The sequence below is a fragment of the Galeopterus variegatus genome, unplaced genomic scaffold (genome assembly GCF_000696425.1).
Source record: "Galeopterus variegatus unplaced genomic scaffold, G_variegatus-3.0.2 Scaffold2236, whole genome shotgun sequence".
In the NCBI taxonomy this organism is placed as follows: Eukaryota; Metazoa; Chordata; class Mammalia; order Dermoptera; family Cynocephalidae; genus Galeopterus; species Galeopterus variegatus.
The window spans coordinates 129481-137460 of record NW_007728347.1 but is presented as its reverse complement, the minus strand read 5'-3'; positions in this window follow the sequence as shown (position 1 = coordinate 137460).

Here is a 7980-nt window from a genome sequence, read left to right as displayed (position 1 = left end):
GGGGGCTGGGCTACCAGGAAGTGGTGGGGCCACCTGCAGGGGGCGGGGCTAGCAGAGCATGTGGGAGAAGCTTGGCAGGTGGAACGGAGAACACTGCGCTAGGCTGAGTCGGTCTTAGTCCACGAGAGTCCGTTCCAAACCTTTCCTTCTCCTTTGAGACCTTAGCTTTCTCTTTACTTTAACTTCAGAAACATGCTACTGAGTGGTCTTGAATTCTATGGTCACATGGTATCTTTGCAACGTATTTTATGAAAAAAAGGATGACGCGAAAGAATAGATTCTAAGCCCAGTACCACCGGTCCCTTGGACAGGTCACTTACACTCTCCAGGGCCTTAGTTTCCCCAGATGTAAAAAGAGAAAACTTCAGCTAATGATAGCTAAAATCCTTCCAGAATGGGCTTTCTGTCTACTACTCCATGAGCTAGTGACCTGAGCCAAACAAAGTCTAACTGGACAGTTCCTGACTTGAAAAATAATTACTAACATCTGACACGCGTCTTTTCCTTGAGGGCTTTGATATCGTGGCCCATTTAAAGGAAAGGTGACCTACCTAGACTGAAATCCTTCAGATAGATTGGCAACAAAGTACTCTCAAAAGTGAATAAAACACAGCACCAGGCTGGATGCCAAAAAGAAGGTAACTAACCACAAATCTTGAGTTTAGGACCTGACCGTCATAGGCAGAAGGTTGCACTTTTTTCCTTAGACAATCACTTGCATGCACGGATTTTAAAACACTTTACGAAAGTTGAAATGGGTAGGCCCATTTGTACAATTCTGTCCTTGAACTACTGCGGCATGCCAAGTGGCTGGAAAGAAAGGAGGCCAAGGGTGCACTAATAGTAATTATCATTTTTATTATTAAATATTGATATCACATTGCTCATAAAGCACCTTCATATGTATAACCTAATTTGGCCCTCCGGACAACCTCCTGAGTATACTAGACAAGCATAATAAGTAACTTAATTTTACAAATAAGGAGCCTGAGACTCAGAGAAGCTGACTCGCTGAAAGACCCATCCTCTTCCCTTCCCCACTGGGGTTTTGCTATCGGGTGCTATCTTACGAATTAGAAAACGGTATCCACCACCCACCACCACTCCCACCACCTGCACACACACTCACATACTCAGGGTGTGATCAACCCAGAGCAAATGGTTTGGAGAGCAGAATGTTTATGGAATTCACACCCTCCTACTCCACTGGGAGCCAAAACAGTGAAAGAGGGCTTTATGGAAGACGTGGCTTGTCACTTGGAATCTGTGGTACTAAAGGGGCACCCTAGGGCCGGCCCAGTGGCGCACTGGAGAGTGCACCGCTTGGGAGTGCAGCGGCGCTCCCGCCGAGGGTTCGGATCCCATGTGGTGACCGGTTCCCGCTCACTGGCTGAGCACGGTGCGGGCGCAACACCAAGGGTTGCGAGCCCGTTACCGGTCAGTAAAAAAAAGACAAAAAATAATAATAATAAAATAAAATAAAAAAATAAAGGGGCACCCTAACTGTCAGGTTTAGCGAGGTAGTGGATTTTCTTAAATGACTGAATTAGTCACAGCAGCTGAAGGCTTTAGACCTTTAGAGAAAGGGGAATGGGGAAAGCTCTCTCTCTGAAGAAACGCAATCAGCATCTTTCACAAAGAACTCCTCCTGCCTCTCCATGTGCCAGAGACCTCAGCTGAGAAAGGAGAGTGAAGAGGGTACAACCCTGTAGGAAATATGGTGACGTGAGTCAAACAGGCAGCTCTACTGGCCTGTTTTGGTATCTTTTGAGTCACATGAATCTATAAATAAGCCTGAAAGAGAGAAATTAGTCTTTCTGCTGTTGTTTATGTAATGTTTTCACAAAAAGCATTTTCACATTCTTTTAAGCAAGTCCCTAATCACAATATATTCTGGCCTGAGAAGAGAGTTTAATTAAAATTAATCCTTCAGTTATGACAACAGCCAGAAATGTAAAAATTAAAATTTCAAAAGCCAACTCCATACACCCTTTGACTTCCTATCAAGACCGTTAGGACATCTACTATATATTCCCTCAATGTACTATATATTCTCTCCAGTGAAGACCAAGCCCGGAGGATACGAGGTTAGGCCCAGCTCCCTCTTTGCTTTAGAAATGTATTTATTTATCTGTTTGTTTGTTTATTTATTTATTTGTGGTTGGCCAGTATGGAGATACAAACCCTTGACCTTGCTGTTATCAGCACCACACTCTAACCAAGAAAGCAATCAAAAAAATCTAGAAATTTTTTAAAGAGGCAACCCAAAGTACCACCCGAGAAGTTTTATGTCACAATATTTTTTTTTTTTTTGTAGAGTAGTTATTCTTGCCTTGTAAATGATTCTGTATTATGTCGGCACCTTTAGAGGGAAAAATCTCACCAAGTATGAGACTACAATCAACTCAAATCCCAAATTATGGAAATGGTGCCATTCTCCCATTAGGGAAGACAAAACTGAGGTCACCAAAGAAGGAAGCACCATCCAGACACAGAGCAAAACCTCTGACTCATTGCTTTTTACTCAAATAATTTCATTTCCTTAATAAGGGCACCATCGGGCCGGCCCGGTGGCACACTGCTACAGTGTGCCGCTTGGGACTCGGTGGCGCTCCCGCCGAGGGTTCGGATCCCACATACAGACTGGTTCCTGCTCAGTGAGCGAGGTGCGGGAGCAACGCCGAGGGTTGCGATCCCGTTGCCGGGCACGAAAAAAGACAAAAAGGAAAAAAAAAAAAATAAGGGCACCATCATTTGCCTAGAAGAATCCATGGCAAATTGTTTTTATTTTCCTTTAGGTGCATAGCCTCATCCTTGTTCCTCTAAAGTTGTCCCTACGAGTTGCTTTAAAATTAGCCTAGGAAGTCCAAGAAGAATTTGGACATTGCAGTAACTGGGGCAGCCAGTCCATGGTGCCCAGCTCAGGGAATGCCAAACTCCTTCTCTGCCAAGCCATTCATACATGCCAGAGGACTTCTTAGGACTCTGGCAGGTGCCAGTGTGAAGTGCCTTACTTCTGAGGAGAGGCAGCCAGCTTGCTATGCAAGTGGCTCCCTGGCCTTGGATTTGAAGATCCTCCCTCTAACCCCATCTTCTTTGAGTTAACTTGTTTTTCCTAAAGAGGAGGAAAATCCCAGAATGAAACATTCAAGACCAAACTGATTTTTTAAAGAGAGGCATTAGTTTATAGGTAATCACTTTCTTGTATACAAAAGGGGCAATGTAAACTCTCCTGGACACATAAAATAGGATTCTGAAATAGAGATTTCACATACCAATAATTGCATTTAAAAATTGATTTGGGGGCCAGCCCGGTGGTGCACTCAGTAGAGTGCGGCGCTTGGGAGCGCGGCGGCACTCCCGCCGAGGGTTCGGATCCCATATAGAGACCGGTCCGCTCACTGGTTGAGCGCGGTGCGGGCGTGACACCGAGGGTTGCGATCCCGTTACCGGTCATGAAAAAAGACAAAAAGGAAAAAAAATTGATTTGGCATTTTGCTATTAACCTAAAACTGCTCTTAAAGTCTATTAAAAAGAAAAACAGGGCTGGCTGGTTAGCTCAGTTGGTTAGAACACAGCCTTATAACACAAAGGGCAGGGGTTCAGATCCCCATAGCCAGTTACGCAAGAGACCAAAAAAAAAAAAAATTAAATTGGCCATCTTGTTTTCTCAGCCTCTCCTTTGTCTGGTCTCATAGAATCACTAATATTTAGTACACTAGAACACAGCAAATAGTAAAAACTAAAATGGAAACTAATATTTATTGAGCAACTACTAAATGCTAAAGAGCTTTATATACATTATTTCTTTTAATTCTCATCATTATCCCCATTTTACAGATAAGAAAAAGGAGGCTCACAGCTAGTAAGTGGCAGAGTATATATATTTTAATCCAGGTGTACAGGATACCACTGATTTCCTGAAAATATTTCTCTCATTCACACTGTTTGAACATTCATTCTTTTTTAAAAAAATTTTTGGTAGCTGGCCAGCATGGGGATTGTACATTCATTCTTTAAGATACTCATTTTTTAAAAAAAGACTTATTTCGGGCCGGCCTGTGGCTCACTCGGTAGAGTGCGGTGCTGATAACACCAAGGCCGCGGGTTCGGATCCTTTATAGGGATGGCCGGTTTGCTCCCTGGCTGAGCGTGGTGCTGACAACACCAAGCCAAGGGTTGAGATCCCCTTACCGGTCATCTTTAAAAAAAAAAAAAAAAAAAAAAAAAAGACTTATTTCTCTAGCTTCTTAGCTCTCTCACACACATCTGACAGGAGGTACCATTTTCCAAAAGTCTTACAGCTAATAAGTATAGGGGTGGGATTTAAATTCATACCATTCTGCCTCCCTGGAAAAAGAGATAACTACAAGAAAAATAAGGATCCAAGAGAAAACAAACTAAAGTTTACTGACTATAATTAATAAAATTCTGTACATCAAGAATCTTTATCTATGAATTACATAATTTTTAGGGACAGAAATAATTATATGTGTATACACAAACACACATACACACACATACACACATTATTACAGTTGGCAGAAAAACAGCATTTAAGAAATGGAGGAGATTGTGAATGAGAAAACTTCAGACCCACACACAGGTGGCCATGTTACAGTTCGTGCCCAGGAGCCCTGATTTCCAGACAAATGCCCAATCCAGGACTAAGTATTTATGTTGTTTTCTTCAGCATTTCAAGTCTCCGGTTAAGATCTTCAAAGTCAACTTCTTCGGAATCATAAGGGTCAATGGATAGGCTTGCTTGAGGTTTTACATCAAACAAGTCAGGCAGCGTAAAGTTATCGAAACCAATCTTAGCTCTTGATTCTGGCTTTGGAGATGTTTGAGGGTTGAATCCTGGACCTATTCATTTTAATAAATGTAATTAAAGGTCACAATAAGGTAACCCCCCAGAAAGAAACCCTAGCCTTATAAAAAGTAGGCTACTATTACATTTGAAAGAGCAATATATGCTATGACTAGAAAATTGGACAATTTCTCCATTATACAAATGGTGGTATTGATTATGATTTGTTGGCAATATCCTTCAAGCGCAATCCAGACTTTTGAAAAGGCACAATATTGGGGCCGGCCCGGTGGCGCACTGGATAGTGCGCCGCTTGGGAAGCGCGGCGGCGCTCCCGCTCAAGGGTTCGGATCCCACATACAGACCGGTTCCCGCTCACTGGCTGAGCGAGGCGCGGGAGCAACACCGAGGGTTGCGATCCCGTTGCCGGTCCCCGGTCTGGTACGGGGGCAACACTGAGGGTTGCGATCCGTTGCCGGACACGGAAAAAGACAAAAGACAAAAAAAAAAAAAAAAGAAAAAAGAAAAGGCACAATATTTCAAATCATGTGCCAGGATGATCTAGTGTAGTAGTGATTCTAAAACTTTATTGTGATTGAAATGATTAAGTTTTATAATGATGAATATGCTAATTACCCCTGATTTGATCATCACACATTGTATACATGTATTGAAATATAACTCTGTACACCACAGATATGTATAATCAATGCATTTCAATAAAAAAATATAAAAAATAAAAAATAAAACTTTTTTGTATTAAAGACCTCTGAGATCTGATGAAAGCAATAATTAATCTTCCCACATATACAAAATTTTACCTACAACTTTAGGTGGTTCCTAGGTAGACTCTAGGCTAAGAACTCCTGGCCTGCAAACAAAATTATTCACATTAGAGGCCTTGCCACAGGAACTCAGTATATTTGTACTACTCCAAGGTCCCAACAATGAGGCCTCTAATGAGAGTAGCTTTATTTTCCTATTATCCTTGAACTGCTAATTTTTAGAATCTCTTGAGTATTGGGAGGTCCATACATCCTGAATTGAATCATGAATTTCAAAACATTGTCCACATCCATGTTGAAAACTGTCAGCTACTATAAAGGAACACACTGCAACCATGGTAAATCACTAATTTATCTCTCACCAATGGAGAAACAGTCTTATAACAACTCAGATATCTTCAATGAATATCAAGCAACTACAACTTCTACCAGCATTCTCTGTACTTACTAGGAACCAGTGAAGGAAACAAATTGTTCTTCTTATAGTCATCGTTCTGAAAGAAAACAGATCACTGAGAAGTGACTGGTTTGAGTTCCAAATGCATATTTTGCACATAGTAAGGCTTCAATAAATTTTCTTTTTTTTTTTTTTAAAAGATGACCGGTAAGGGGATCTCAACCCTTGGCTTGGTGTTGTCAGCACCATGCTCAGCCAGTGAGCAAACCGGCCATCCCTATGTGGGATCCGAACCCGTGGCCTTGGTGTTATCAGCACTGCACTCTACCGAGTGAGCCACGGGCCGGCCTGAATTTTCTTAAAATTAACTTGAAATTAACTAAACTTTATTACAGTCAAACTTCCTTCTTGTTTGGGATAAAGTTTTTTTAGGCCTTCTGGAAATTAGCCTTAGTCATGACTATAGGTCTTGCTGCTTCTGTTACCTGTGACCTCATACAGGAACCCACGAAATATTTTATCTTTGAGCCTAGAGATGCTATTTGTGAAAAATGATTTGTTTAATAAAATTAGAGAACTCTTTCTCCAGCAAACAAATGGCAAGAAAGAAGGAGGGGTGGGAAAAAATACTGTTAAAGATTAAAAGACTTAAGAAACATATCAACCAAATAAATGTGTGGATCTTTTTGAATCTTGATTTCAACAAAATAAGTGTAAAAAATGCATTTTTGAGACAATCCTGGAAATGTAGTATGGATTGAGTATTATATGATATTAAGGAATTATTTTCATTGTATTGAACATAGTGGCATTGTTTTATATTGTAAAAACAAAGAGTTTGTGTTAGAGATATATACTGAAGTATTTACAGTTTAAATTATATAATGTCTGAGATGTGCTTACAATTCCTTCTCTGTCCTCCCCACAAAAAATATTAGGAAGAAATAGATAGATGAAATAAGAGCACCAGAATGTTGACAACTGTTAAAACTGAATGATGGATACATGGAGCTCACTGTATTATTCTCTCTAATTTTGTATATATCGAAAGTTTCCTTTGTTTTATTTTTCAATCAGAGGACTCGCATTCCAAGAGTAAAAGTTGAACAATTCACAAGGTGTGGTTCCAACAAATAATTTCAATAAAGAAAATCAGTTAGATTATATCTAAAATTTAAAATCCTAGAAAAAGAGCTTCGGGGTCAGAAAAGCCTAGCAAGGTAAAAAGAACAAGAGAACTTCTCCTCACTTTATGCTGAAGGAATAAAGAGTAAAGAATATTAATGCCTATCCTCCTCCCACAACCAGGCACACCACGCCAGCACCTCATGGTCCTTCCAGGGACCTGAGGCATGGAAAAGGGGACCAGACACACTCCACAACCAGGAACACCGCCAGCACCAAGGAGCATGACAAAAACATCACTTCCATGTGGGTGGCCCACCACAGCCACCACAATAACCATAGCTGCCACCAAAGCAGATAGACACCACAACCACCATGCAGATGGTCCACCAACCACTGGAGTGCATTCTCACAAGGAGAGTCACCAGCAGAGATAAAGAAAAGAAGAGGATGTCTCTCTCCACAAAGCCCATTTCAGAGTGACAGAAAAAGCATCCGCTCTACAATAATATTGGGGGACCTGATCACACCTCTCAGCACTGGACAGATCATCTAGGCAACAAATTAATAGAGTAACCACTATTCTTTCAGAAGGAGAGAAGAAATCTAGGGTAATTAGAGGGGGAAGGAGGGAGGGAGTTGGGGAAGGGGAGAGATTGGACAAGGAGCATAAAGAATAATTATGATTTGTAACAGTATATATGCTAGTAATATTGATTTGATCAACATATGCCAATATTCAACCCAAAAAATATGTACAATCAATTTTGATTCAATAAATAAAATAATTTTTTTAAAAAATTAATGCCGGGCCGGCCCGGTGGCGCACTGCTACAGTGCGCCGCTTGGGAGCGCGGCGGCGC